Below are 15,480 nucleotides of genomic sequence, written 5' to 3' on the forward strand. Positions count from 1 at the left end.
CATCTAATGTAAATCTTGCCAGCCCCTATACAAAGTGAATGGGACCTGTCAGGTTCCATTGATATTAGTTATGACACCCTCCATTCCAGCCCCATTTCTCAGCTGTGTCAGCTTTTATAACTAAGCTCCACAACCCTAATGTGAACCCAGCCTTAGGTATGAGTGAATGATTAATGACCAAAAACCATCTCTAAATTACCAGTAGATGGCACTATTGTCTTGTTTAAACAAACTATGCTCTCTTACTACAATGTAGATTTTCATAGTCATAGTAAATTAAAATAGCTAACAGTTTAAATACAAACAGCATAAAACTTTTTAAAACGTTTTCTTAATTCACAACTTTTAATACAAGTGGATATCAAACGCTTCACTGATCTACAACGACCCTTGCTGGCAAGTGTACTCCGTATACTGTATAGTCACCTGTGAATAATTATTTTATTTATTTTACTGATAAGTGGCTAGTAAAGATTTCCTTGTAACCTAGATTTAGTGTCTCTCTCCTTGGACCTTAAATCACATACAGTGCAAATGCTTCAGATTTTTGTAGAGGGAAAATCAGTCAAAAAGGGGGAGATTTATCAAAACCTGTCCAGAGAAAAAGTTGCCCAGTTGCCCATAGCAACCAATCAGGATGTATGAGGGCTAATTTTTGGCGCTGTAATCTGTAGTTTTTATCTGTACTATTTTTGTTTAGATAGGACTTTTTGATTGCTTTTTATACATTTTTTAGGGTATACAAAGTGACCAAAAGTATGCAATTTTGGACTTATTATAATTACTTTACGCAAATGCCATTGACCATGCGGTTTAATTAGTGTTATATTTTTATAGTTTGGACATTTGCACATCCGGCGATACCACATATTTTTATATGGAGTTTGGGAAAAGGGGGGTGATTCAAACTTTTATGGTCTCTTCACACGTACAGTATTCTGCACAGATTTGATGTACAGGACTTTCTGCTGCAGATTTCAATGTAAACTGACTGAACACAGCTTGAAATCCTGCACATCAAATATGAGCAAAATACTGTATGACTGTACGTGTGAATAGACCCTTGATATGGAAGGGGTTAATGTGTGTGTTTTTTTTTTCTTTAATTTTTTTTCAGTCCCTGTAGGGGACTTTTAGAAGGAATTATTAGGCTAGGTTCACACTACAGAATTTCCTCCTGCAATTCTGCTTTGAAATTGCAGGCAGAAATTCCACTTACTAAAATGTATAGTACAGCGAATCGGTTTCCGTTCACAAATTCACACTTCGGAATCTGTGAAGTGGAATTTTTGAAAGAAAATCCGCTTTAAAATTTACGCCTGAAGAATGGCGTTGCTCATTCTTCAGGATGAAATACTTGCGGAACACATTGCAGTCTGAATCAGTCAGCGCTGGCCGCACTCGGAATCTCCAGGTGGAAATTTTCTGCCCAGAGATTCCGTAGTGTGAACCTAGCCTTAGATTCCTCATACAGATCAATGTAGTTCCATAGAACTACATTGATCTGTGTGCTCTGTGCTCAATTGATAAAGCCTGGTTCAGCCAGGCTCTATCAATAGCAGAGCCACAGAAGACACAGGAAGAGTGGTAAGCCCTCCGGCTACCTCATAAGTGGATCGCTCCCCCATGATCGCGTTGCAGAGGGGTCATCCACCCCACTACACCTCCAGGGACTGTGTAAAGGTCCGTTTAGAAAGTCAGCTGCGATCTAAAAGTTTAATAGCCGCCCGCGGCGATGGCCGCATGTCGGCTATTAACGGCAGCCCCCAGCTACAGGAATCAGCTGGGGGCCGGCCAGTATGGCCCCGGCTCGAGTCAGGAGCCCGCGCCATACACTGGTTGCAGTCTCAGAACGAGCCGGCTCGTCCTTAGATGGCAACCGATTAACAATGCCTCTGCAAAATGAAACAAACAATTGGATTTGTTGCTATGGGAAACTTTTCCTTTGCACAGATTTTGATAAATGTCCCCCAATGATCATAAAGATTTTGGTGCGGGTTTGTTGAGTATTATGCATATTAGGACAAAAGTATGTTTAAATATTCACATTTGTGGATTTAGCTTCGGATTCTCAGTGTTTTCGCGTCAATGTTTACAACACTGTGGATTTTGACACTGTCATTGAATTTAGTAATTAAATATTTAAGCAGGGATTTTGTGCAGATTTATTTGCCAGCGCATAATTTTTTTTTTCTTACTTAATGCACTTAACTGCAAACGTAAATGCTGTGGAAAATCTGCAGGATATACTATGGGGGGGAATAATTAATTGTTGTCTGTGGTAGACATGTTTTATAGTCAAAAATTTTTAGCTGTGAAAGAGCTGACATACCGTATATACTCGAGTATAAGCCGACCCCAATATAAGCCGAGGCCCCTAATTTCCAGCCAAAAACCCAGGAAAAGTTATTGACTGGACTATAAGCCCAGGGTGGGAAATACATCATCCCCCCCATGTTATCATCCAGACCCCCTTCATTAACACCCCCGTCATCATCACCCTGTCATTTTCACCCCGTCATCATCACCACGTCATCATCCCCCCCCCTTCATCATCACCGCCTGTCAATCCCCTCAGTGGTCTTCAACCTGCGGACCTCTAGATGTTGCAAAACTACAACTCCCATGCTGGGAGTTGTAGTTTTGAAATATCTGGAGGTACTCGGGTTGAAGACCACTGCGCGGGCCTTCGTCATCATCCAGACCCCCCTTTAGTTTTCTACTCACCTCCCCTCAGTGGGAAGGAAGGGTGAGCTGGTCCAGGTCGGTTTTCGGCAGCCATTAACAGCCAGGACCCGCGGTTAATACCGGACATTACTGATCGTGGTGATGCCGGTATTAACCCTTTAGATGCCACGATCAAAGTAGATCGCCATGTCTAACGTGAAAGTAAACTTTGCCGATAGCTCAGTGGTGCTGTTTGGGACCGCTGCGGTGAAAGTGCAGTGTTCCGAACAGCTTGCAGGACATCAGGAGGATCCCTACCTGCCTCCTCGCTGTCCGATCGCCGAATAACTGCTCCGTGCCTAAGATCCAGGCAGGAGCAGTCGAGTGGCTATAACACTGATCAATGCCATGCCCCTGCATAGCAGTGATTAGTGTAGGAAATCAGTGTGTGTAACGTTATAGCCCCCTATGTTTAAGTGTTAATAAATGTGATTTAACCCCTTCCCTTATAAAAGTCAGAATCACCCCCTTTTCCCATAAAAAAAAAACTATGTAGAAAAAAAGAAATATAAACATATGGTATTGCGTGTGCGTAAACGTCCAAACTATAAAAATATATCATTATGGGGGGCGTGGCTAGCTATGGTGGCGTGAGGCAGCATTTTCTGGAGCTCCGGGCCTGCTTCACTAATCAAGCTTCTCCCTGAAGTTTTATGAGGGGATGACACGCCGCAGACCCAAGGCTAAAGCCCACTCCAGACCCCCGTCACCACACCGGGACCTGTCCACCTACTTTACGCGGTCGCAGCCCTGCAGAAGTTCCTCCGTTCCTCCGGGCCTCATGGCGGCGGGCATGTCTCCTGCTCCTACTGAGGGCGCCGCGACTTCTTCAGGCCTCTCCGACTTCGGGGCCTCACCTCCTGCTGCCTGCCCGAAGGAGCTGCTGGCGGCTTCGCTCCCGTGAGTGGAGCCGCAACCTGGATCCCCGCTGTCGCCGGCGGCCTCCTCTGCGCCAGCAACATCAGGTGCCAGGGTTGAGGACCGCCGCGATTCCCGTTCCTGCTCCTCTCCTCTGATGGACGGCGGCACTCCGGCACAGGTAGGAGGTATGATGGCCGTTTCTCCACCTCCCCCAGCCCCCTCCTCTGTGCCTATGACCCATGGGGTCCGGTCCCAGCCGGCTCCTTGCTCACCAAGATTGCAGACCCCACAGGGGACGGGGCGGGAGGCACAGGCATGTCCAGCTCCCACGCCAGCCCCTGTCCCTGAATTGTTCCGGCACCAGGCATCTATCCATCCCCCTGCACTGCAACTTGCTCGGAGCATGAACGGGGACTGGCCCTTTCCCCTTCCAGTCAAAGACTCCCCTCCAGCAGCAATTTTTGGCCCAGTGGCGCTGATGAATCCTGCACCCCGCCTGGCCCTTGATCCTGCATCCCCATGTTGGCATTCGGGGTCCTCCTGGTCCTCCTCCCCCAGAAGCCTGGCGGACCCCTCTCTATGCCCAGTGGGCCTGCCTTCTCCTGCTTCTTCAGTGCCTGTCCTGTGCTCCCAGATTGTGGTACCGACATCGTCTCCTAAGGGCCTTCCTCTCAGCTTGCAGGGTACCCCCCCTATCTTTGTGACCTCTCCTGCCAGCCCTGATGGACTGTCCTGCGCTCCGGCGCCCCTGAGGCCCACCACCCAGTTCCCCTGTGCGCCTGGGGTTGGGGATCAGATGGTCACTCTGACTGACCTCTCTCATTGCATCCCTGCCTACAAAGGAGGACTTTTCTTCACTAACCCAACAATTTTTAGCGGAGTGCAAGCAGGAATTCGCACAAATCCGCACTGACTTGTCTGCAGTTTCAAATAGAGTGGCAGTTGTAGAATCGGCCCAAAAAACGTCCGCTTCTACCATCCAGGCTCTGCAAGCAACTGTTCAAATGCACTCGGAGCAGCTTTTCACTTTGCAACAACATCTGAACGATGTGGAGAACAGGAACAGGCGCAACAACATTCGCCTGCGTGGTTTGCCGGAAATGGTGGGCCCTGAGGAATTGTACTCTGCAACCTTATCTATCTTCAATGACCTTCTGGAGAGGGCCCCGGATGCCCATATTGAATTGGACAGAGTTCACCGCGCACTTAGACCTCCCCTCCCGGATGATCGACGTCCCAGAGATGTAATTTGCAGGGTGCATTTCTTTGGCCTTAACCCCTTAAGGACTCAGCCCATTTTGGCCTTAAGGACTCAGACAATTTAATTTTTACGTTTTCATTTTTTCCTCCTCGCCTTCTAAAAATCATAACTCTTTTATATTTTCATCCACAGACTAGTATGAGGGCTTGTTTTTTGCGCGACCAGTTGTCCTTTGTAATGACATCTCTCATTATATCATAAAATGTATGGCGCAACCAAAAAACACTATTTTTGTGGGGAAATTAAAACGAAAAACGCAATTTTGCTAATTTTGGAAGGTTTTGTTTTCACGCCGTACAATTTATGGTAAAAATGACATGTGTTCTTTATTCTGAGGGTCAATACGATTAAAATGATACCCATTATTATATACTTTTATATTATTGTTGCGCTTAAAAAAAATCACAAACTTTTTAACCAAATTAGTACGTTTATAATCCCTTTATTTTGATGACCTCTAACTTTTTTATTTTTCCGTATAAGCGGCGGTATGGGGGCTCATTTTTTGCGCCATGATCTGTACTTTTTTTTTATACCACATTTGCATATAAAAAACTTTTAATATATTTTTTTATAATTTTTTTTTTAATAAAATGTATTAAAAAAGTAGGAATTTTGGACTTTTTAAATTTTTTTTCGTTCACGCCGTTCACCGTACGGGATCATTAACATTTTATTTTAATAGTTCGGATATTTACGCACGCGGCGATACCAAATATGTCTATAAAAAATGTTTTTTACGCTTTTTGGGGGTAAAATAGGAAAAACGGACGTTTTACTTTTTTATTGGGGGAGGGGATTTTTCACTTTTTTTTTTACTTTTACTTTTACATTTTTTTACAATTTTTTTTACACTTGAATAGTCCCCATAGGGGACTATTCATAGCAATACCATGATTGCTAATACTGATCTGTTCTATGTATAGGACATAGAACAGATCAGTATTATCGGTCATCTGCTGCTCTGGTCTGCTCGATCACAGACCAGAGCAGGAGACGCCGGGAGCCGCATGGAGGGAGGTGAGGGGACCTCCGTGCGGCGTTATGAATGATCGGATCCCCGAAGCAGCGCTGCGGGCGATCCGATCGTTCATTTAAATGGCGAACTGCCGCAGATGCCGGGATCTGTATTGATCCCGGCACCTGAGGGGTTAATGGCGGACGCCCGCGAGATCGCGGGCGTCGGCCATTGCCGGCGGGTCCCTGGCTGCGATCAGCAGCCGGGATCAGCCGCGCATGACACGGGCATCGCTCCGATGCCCGCGGTTATGCTTAGGACGTAAATGTACGTCCTGGTGCGTTAAGTACCACCTCACCAGGACGTACATTTACGTCCTGCGTCCTTAAGGGGTTAAAGAGGACATTCTTCGAGCGGCTCGTGCGCGCCGGCGCATTCTCTATAAGGATGTACAAATACAACTTTTCCCGGATCTCTCACGTCACACCCTGGCTCAGAGGGCGGCCCTGAAACCGATTCTGGAAGTGCTTCGTGAGCGGGACATTCCTTATCGATGGGGTTTCCCGTTTGCCCTCCTAGTACGGAGAAACGGGAAATCTTTCTCCATTAGATCCCCGGAGGATGTTCCGGGGTTCCTTCGGGACCTGGATTTGCCCTCGCTCTCTTTGCCTGACTGGCCCGGCATTCCTACTGGTGGTGCCAAGCGGCCTTTGGTGCACTCGCCTCAAGGTCTCGAAAAACAGGCTCGAAGGGGACTACCGCCAAGAACCAACCGTCGTCAGCGATAGACTTGTGCACTAGAAAAATTTTCGTTTAATTTCGTTTCGTTTTTTCGTTTTGGAAAAAAATTTCGGTTCGGCAATATTTTCGGTTTAGATTTTTCGGATACATTCGGTATTCGGGTATTCGTGTTGTTTTTTCGGATACATTCGGTATTCGGGTACATTCGGTAAATCTTTAGTCTTTTTTTGGACTTTAGCGATCCTAATAAATAATGGAGATACCTTTTTTATTAAAATTTGGCAGGGTATCATAAAAAAATCATAATAAAAAAGATACAGTGGTGATGAAAAAAATTGTATCTAACGAAATGTATCTTTTTATTATGAAATGTTTATTCATTTTTAAACAGGGATCAATTTATGTGAGCGGGTAAAGCACTAAAAATGTAGCCGACAATAATGAAAATGTAGTGTGTGCGTGTTTTTCACTTTTTTTTAAAACATTTTTTAGGTAGTACTACTACTCCCAGCATGGAACACACTCTTCCATGATGGGAGTAGTAGTTACCTGTACTAATTGACAGATTGCAGGGGTCCCTTGCGATCCTCTTGTATAATGTATAGATGCGCCGGCTGCTCTTCTATGGTCCCCTGCACTCACGTATATATACACATATTCATATTTCCCGCAGAGCTGTGATTGGCCAGATGGTTCCAGCCAATCACAGCTCTCTGTGAGAAATAGGAATATGTGTATATATATGGCCGTGCAGGGGACCATAGGAGAGTGGCCGCCGCATTCATACATTATACTGGAGGATCGCAGCGGCTGTCAGGAGTAATACCTGTAGTGATCTTCGCTTTACTACAAGTACTACCACTCCCAACATGGAGTACACTCTGCTCCATGCTGGGAGCTGTAGTACCTGTATTAATAGACAGATCGCAGCGGGTGTCAGAAGTTACACTCGCTGCCATATGTCTATTAATGCAGGTACTACAGCTCCCAGCATGGAGCAGAGTGTGCTCCATGTTGGGAGTATTAGTACCTGCAGTAAGGGACAGATCCCAGGGATGTCACTCCTCCTGACACCCCCTGCGATCCTCCTGATGTGAATGTCGGGATCAGCTGTTCTCAGGGCTACAGAGCCAGGAGAACAGCTGACGCTGAGCCGTAGGTATACATCGTATATCTACTGCCCAGCAAGAACTTACAGTGAGCCTGCAATGTGTATATACAGTATACACATTGCTGGCTCACTTAACCCCTTGCTGAGCTGTGCGCTATGCGCAAGCCCAGCAAGGGAAGAGTTAACTTACACTGCTGGACAGTGTAGGTTAACCCTTTGGGCGGTATACACTTTATACAGCTATCTATAGATAGCTGTATACAGTGTATACAGAAGACGAAGTCCAGCTTACTTCCCTCTAGTCCCGGGTGGGGTTCGTGTAGCTCCGCCCCCTAGTGATGATGTCATTAGGGGCGGAGCTACAGAAGGGAACAAGACTAGTTTATCTGAAGCTCTGTTCACATTGTACGTTTTGTATAATGTGAACAGACCCTTCTGGCAGTGTCTACCCAGACAGGGAGACTCCAGCTGTTGCTAAACTACAACTCCCAGCATGCCCAGACAGCCAAAGGCTGTCTGGGCATGCTGGGAGTTGTAGTTTTGCACCAATTGGTGGCTCCCTGTTTGGGTAGACATTGCATCATGGGTGCTCTCCCCAGCGGACAGCGCCAAAAATGTCATAACCAATTTTTTGTGTTTTTTTTTCTTCTCGTTTCAGATCCGTGTATGCAGAGGATTACTGCGGATTCGATGGATTACGGCGGATTATTTTTTTTCCCTTTAATAAAATGGTTAACGAGGGCTGTGGGAGAGTGTTTTTTTAAATAAAATAATTTTTTTTTTTTAATTTAAATAAATAAATAAATTTAAAAAAACGCATAGGGTTCCCCGTATTTTCATTCTCAGCCAGATACCAACCAAACAGCAACAGCCTGACGTTACCAGGGTGGGCGAGGACCATTGTTACTGGCCCTCCCCAGCCTAAATAACGCCAGCCTGTTACCGCCTAGGCCCAGGAGCGCCATTTTGACGCTCCGGGCCTGTTGGTACCGGCTCTTCCCGGCACCCCTGTGGCGGTGGGTACCGGGGTAATAATTGGGGGTTAGCGCTAGCTGTTTTTGGGGCTAGCACTAAGCCCTGGCCTAGTAATGGATTCCGTCAATAAGACAGCGTCCACTACTAACCTTGAAGATTCAATAAAAAAAAAAACACAACACATTGGAAAAATTATTTTATTTAAAAAAACACTCCCCCACAGCCCTCGTTAACCATTTTATTAAAGGAAAAAATAAATAATCCGCCGTAATCCATCGAATCCGCAGTAATCCTCTGCATACACGGATCTGAAACGAGAAGAAAAAAACACAAAAAATTGGTTATGACATTTTTGGCGCTGTCCGCTGGGGAGAGCACCCATGATGCAATGTCTACCCAAACAGGGAGCCACCAATTGGTGCAAAACTATAACTCCCAGCATGCCCAGACAGCCTTTGGCTGTCTGGGCATGCTGGGAGTTGTAGTTTAGCAACAGCTGGAGTCTCCCTGTCTGGGTGGACACTGCCAGAAGGGTCTGTTCACATTATACAAAACGTACAATGTGAACAGAGCTTCAGATTAATTAGCCTTGTTCCCTTCTGTAGCTCCGCCCCTAATGACATCATCACTAGGGGGCGGAGCTACACGAACCCCGCCCGGGACTCGAGGGAAGTAAGCTGGACTTCGTCTTCTGTATACACTGTATACAGCTATCTATAGATAGCTGTATATAGTGTGTACCGCCCAAAGGGTTAACCTACACTGTCCAGCAGTGTAAGTTAACTCTTCCCTTGCTGGGCTTGCGCATAGCGCACAGCTCAGCAAGGGGTTAAGTGAGCCAGCAATGTGTATACTGTATACACATTGCAAGCTCACTGTAAGTTCTTGCTGGGCAGTAGATATACGATATATACCTACGGCTCAGCGTCAGCTGTTCTCCTGGCTCTGTAGCCCTGAGAACAGCTGATCCCGACATTCACATAAGGAGGATCGCAGCGGGTGTCAGGAGGAGTGACATCCCTGGGAGCTGTAGTACCTGCATTAATAGACATATGGCAGCGAGTGTAACCGCTGCGATCTGTCTATTAATACAGGTACTACAGTTCCCAGCATGGAGCAGAGTGTGCTCCATGTTGGGAGTATTAGTACTTGTAGTAAAGGAAAGATCACTGCAGGTATCACTCCTGACGCCCGCTGCGATCCTCCTGTATAATGTATGAATGTGGCGGCCGCTCTTCTATGGTCCCCTGCACGGCCGTATATATACACATATTCCTATTTCTCACAGAGAGCTGTGATTGGCTGGAACCATCTGGCCAATCACAGCTCTGCGGGAAATATGAATATGTGTACATATACGTGAGTGCAGGGGACCATAGAAGAGCAGCCGGCGCATCTATACATTATACAAGAGGATCGCAAGGGACCGCTGCGATCTGTCAATTAGTACAGGTAACTACTACTCCCATCATGGAAGAGTGTGTTCCATGCTGGGAGTAGTAGTACTACCTAAAAAATGTTTTTAAAAAAAGTGAAAAACAAGCACACACTACATTTTCATTATTGTCGGCTACATTTTTAGTGCTTTACCCGCTCACATAAATTGATCCCTGTTTAAAAATGAATAAACATTTCATAATAAAAATGATACATTTCATTAGATACAATTTTTTCCATCACCACTGTATCTTTTTTATTATGATTTTTTTATGATACCCTACGAAATTTTTATAAAAAAGGTATCTCCATAATTTTTTAGGATCGCTAAAGTCCAAAAAAAGAATAAAAAGATTTACCGAATGTACCCGAATACCGAATGTATCCGAAAAATCAAACTATCTATATCCTTTTTATTATATTTATCAGAATGAATTCTTCACGTTCGTTTACAGATAACGAATGCATTCGTTATTTACAGCATTATGGTTGGGAAATAACGAATGTATTCGTTACTTTGCTATTCGTATTATCGTGGCTATTCGGGAATGTTCAAAATATGTTTTCGTGCATTCGGTTCGGTCCGAATGCACGAAAACGGTAAAATTTGTTAATTTAGACATTCGTGCCGAACCGAATTGCACATGTCTAGTCAGCGACTTGTCACTAGATGGGAGTCGGCCCCACCACGACCGAACACGGGTCCCTCCTCATCAGCGGGTCCTTCTCTCTCTGCACCTTGAACTTATGGGCATATAGCTGCAAGTATGATCTAACTGGCCTTTTCTTAGCAGGTGGTTGTCCGCTGTGTTCCCGGTGTGCTTATCATTCTCTTATGACATTGTGTTTTACTATGTAGACGAGGATGTGTGGTACCTTTGCTGTTTGGGGGTGGGGAGATGGTTTGGGTTTGGGTTGTACCAATCTTTGACAACCAGTGTCGTTAATAGTTCTGTTGTTCCTTCGCCCTTCCTTATCCCCCCCCCTTGCCTCCCAGTCCTATATGGCCGTACTGTCTGCTGTGGGTTTGCCCCCCTCCTCCCTCCCCCTCCATTCTTTCTTTATGAGTGAATTAGCCCACTTACTTTTTTTATTTGCTTAAATCGCCAGGGAGTTCCCAGCCTATTTAGTACTTTTGCTAGTGTGGTGTGTTGGGCCTGGAGCTCCCCTCATGGATTCCAGACTCTACCACTTTCCCCCAGTAGGGTGGTGAAGGTACCGGGCTTAGCCCCGGTGTTCCGTTCACTGTTTCTCGTATTGGTTTTAGTTGGTGCTGCAACAGGGTATCTGTTGCTACTGCTTTTTCTTCTACATCCTATAACCCTTCTCTAAGTCCTTACTCTTTTCTCTCCTCTTTCCCTGTTTTCTTGCCTTGCTCTTCTCAGCTCTCTCTCTCCCTTTCCCCCCTCCTTCCCTCCCTCTTCTTTTCTTTTCCCTCCTTTTATCTCTCCCTTTATATCCTCTTCTTTCTCTACTTTTACCTGGTGCAGGGCCCGCCCTCCCACCACGCTTCCCCTGGAGATATGGCGGACCTGAACATAGCCTCATTCAATGCTAAGGGCCTCAACACCCCCGCAAAACGGACACAAATTTTGCAACATCTCCACAAAGGTAAAGTTCACATAGCATGTTTCCAGGAAACCCACTTTAAGGTGGGCCACACCCCGGCCCTTAGAAACAGACACTATCAGACATGGTTTTGCGCTAATAACCCCGACTCTAGATCTAAAGGTGTAGCTATTGCCATACATAAATCCCTTACACACCAAGTTCTCTCCGTCACTCTCGATTCTCAGGCCCGTTATATAGTTCTCTCTCTTTTGATAAGTGGTAGAGCATTCACTGTCATTAATGCTTATGTTCCCAATCAGGGTCAATCTGACTATGTGGTTTCCCTAGTGGACAAGGTTCTTCCATTAGTTCAAGGCACGGTGGTCCTGTGTGGGGACATGAACTTGACCTTGGACCCCACCTTGGACAACTCCTCGGGTCGCTCGAGTCTCTCCTACACGGCCATCAAGAAGGTAAGGCGTGCTCTCGCCTTATTACAGTTGTGCGACACATGGCGCCTCCTTCATCCCACTGACAAGGATTTCAGTTTTTTCTCCTCCCCGCACGGCACATACAGCAGGTTGGATTATATCATGATTCCTCATGGGGCCCTATCTTGGCTTTCATCCTCCTCTATTGGTAGCATCCTCTGGTCGGATCATGCACCTGTATTTTGTTCTCTTCATCTCCCCTTCCTGCAGAGATTGGTTTGGTCATGGAAGCTCAATGAATCACTGCTCCTAGACCCGCTGTGCATGTCTGACCTGAAGGAAACGGTTACCAATTTTGTGATCGATCATGCCTCAGATTCTTCGACCCCCTTTGTCCAGTGGGAAGCCCTTAAATGTGTTTTACGCGGCATACTCATCAGACATGGGTCTCGACTTAAAAAGGAGAAGGCCCACACCCTGAGACAGGCCCTGGCCAAGGTATCGTCCCTTGAATTGGCGCATAAGCGTTGCCTTACACAACAAGTCCTGAGGGATCTCTTGTTGGCCAGGTTGGAGGTTAAACGGCTATTGGAGGCTGCCTGGGGGCATTTGCCGGGTGGTAAGAGCCCTGGACTGGTTCACTGCTAAATTTTATAAGACCCTGTTGGATTCTTTGTCCCCCCTTATGCTTGCCGCTTTCAATTCAGTTTCCCCAACCCACCCCATCCCCTCTGGATCTACCCTGGCCCATGTGGTGGTGATCCCTAAACCAGGGAAAGACCCCAATTCTTGTGCTAGCTATAGGCCCATCTCCTTGCTAAACGTGGACCTTAAAATTTACTCCAAATTATTGCCCAATAGACTGAATGTTGTACTCCCTGCCCTTATTCATCTGGACCAGGTGGGGTTTGTGCCTGGGAGGGAAGCCAGGGACAACACCATTAAAACATTGGATCTTTTGCATTATGCTCGCTCCAATAAACTTCCTACTATGGTCCTTTCACTCGACGCCGAGAAGGCTTTCGACCGCATTTCCTGGTCCTCCCTGGCACAGACCCTACAACACATAGGCTTGGGCCCTAACTTCATGGCCAAGGTTTTGGCTTTGTATCACTCCCCCACTGCACGTCTCAAAATCAATGGCTCCCTGTCAGACCCCTTCTCTATTCGTAATGGCACTCGCCAAGGTTGCCCCCTTTCCCCTCTCTTGTACGTTCTGGTGATGGAGCACTTGCTGGCTGGTATTAGAGGGGACCCTTACATTCATGGCCTAGATATTGGAGGGTTTACTTATAAGTGCTCTGCATTTGCAGATGACCTGTTGGTGTATCTGTCTGACCCAATAACTTCCCTTCCGAACTTGATGGCGCGACTACAAGAATTTGGTAGGTGGTCCAATTTTAGGGTTAACTTCACGAAATCGGAAGCGTTGGGTGTTTCTTTGCCAGAGCGTGCAAGAGAGTCTCTACAGGCGTCCTTTCCCTTCACCTGGCCCCCGAGAGGCATCAAATATTTGGGGATAGTGATTCCTCCAGACTTTTCTGACTTGTTCCCCCTGAACTATTCCTCATTGCTCGATAGGTTCAAGGTGGACCTAGCCTCTTGGACAAAGAAAGATTTTTCCTGGTTTGGTAGGATCAATATTCTCAAAATGACTCTGATGCCTAGGCTCTTATATTTGCTGCAAACTGTCCCTATCCATATCCCCATGTCCTACTGGCGACAGCTCCAGAAGTGCTTCGGCGCTTTGTTTGGTCCTCCGCCCGCTCGCGGTTGAACAGGATGACGCTGACTCGGCCCAAACTGTTGGGTGGGACGGGCCTCCCGGACTGCTTTTTGTACTACCTGGCCTGTGCATATTCTAGAGTTCTGGATATTTTTCATGGCTCGAATACCAAGTTGTGGGTCCGTTTGGCATAGGCGGTTTGTCCCAGAGCCCTCTCCACCCTCCCGTGGACCTGGTCCCCGTCTTCCCGTGAGGGGCTTTTTGTCTCTTTTTCTGTGAGACATACGTTGGCCTCCTTGCACTCGATCAAGGGGCCGTTGGCAATGGTCGACCGTAGGGGCCCCCTCTTGCCCATAACGGACAACCCATTGTTTCCCCCGGGGTTGACTTCCAGTGGAGGATTTTTGGGGGCCTCCCTTTCGACCCCACTTAGGTTTATTGATGTGCTGACCACGACCTCATTGAAGCCCTTGGAGACCATCTTGGAGGAACGTCCTTCCTCTAGGTGGGGTCCTTTCGCATACCTTCAGTTACGACATTTTTGCTCGTCCTTGTCTGCAGACCACTCCTTACATAGTTACATAGTTAGTACGGTCGAAAAAAGACATATGTCCATCAAGTTCAACCAGGGAATTAAGGGGTAGGGGTGTGGTGCGATATTGGGGAAGGGATGGGATTTTATATTTGCACCGTAGCCTCACTCCATTCGAACACCTCTGTCTGGCCTCCTCGGGTCCTCGTCACTCTATCTCCATCATGTATGGTCTTTTGATTTCCTCCAGGTCAGAGTCCCTTCCGGCCTTCTGCCGTGCGTGGGAGGCCGAACTGGGCTCCACCTTTACGACCGAGCAGTGGACTAAATGCTTCTTTCTCTCTCATAAGGCTATCATTGCCACCAAAGCTCAGGAGACTAGTTATAAAATTCTTTCTCGGTGGTATAGGGTCCCTGAGACCCTTCACAGATGGTACCGTATACACTGAATGGAGGAACTTTTAGCGGTCCTCCCCCCGGAGGTGGACCGGTTTGGTGCCACTTGGCTCCCATGGTCCCAGTTCTGCTCATCTCCCCGATTTCGGACCCTTTGTTGCCCGGTTTCGGACGATTAACTGCTAATATCCCCCCCACGGGAGGGGTGTTGTGGGGGGAGGTTCGTTGGGTCCTGCGCCGGGACATTCTTTTGTTTTTCTTCTTCTTTCTTTCTCTCTCTCTCTCTCCCCCAAGATCTCTGCTGCTTCCTTCCCCCTTTATCTTTTTTGTCTCTACTTGTGTTTCTTCTTGTTTTGTCTTTGTGCCTTATGGGTGTGGACCTACTGCATTCATATATAATGCATCACTTTTGTTGCATATTTCACTCTCTTATTTCTCACCCCTCCCCCATCCAACGTTTTATTAGCTGACCTACTTGGCTTGGTTATTATAGGGGTGGGGTAATGAAGCAGTTCTCCACCCTGTGCCATCTTATATTGCTGTTTGATTGTTATTTTTCTGTTATTTGATGGTATTGTTACCTTGCTTACCATATTGAATTCTGTGCTCACTGTTAACCGATATTATGCCTAGGCCTCCCGAGGCCATTTTGTCTACTGTATCCTCTCATGTCTTACCCGTGTACTATTTACTATGTTTAATAAATTCTTTCCGAATTGGAAAAAAAAAAATATATATATCATTATTAAACTGCATGGTCAATGGCGTACACG

The sequence above is a fragment of the Hyla sarda genome, chromosome 2, assembly GCF_029499605.1.
Source record: "Hyla sarda isolate aHylSar1 chromosome 2, aHylSar1.hap1, whole genome shotgun sequence".
Taxonomy (NCBI): Eukaryota; Metazoa; Chordata; class Amphibia; order Anura; family Hylidae; genus Hyla; species Hyla sarda.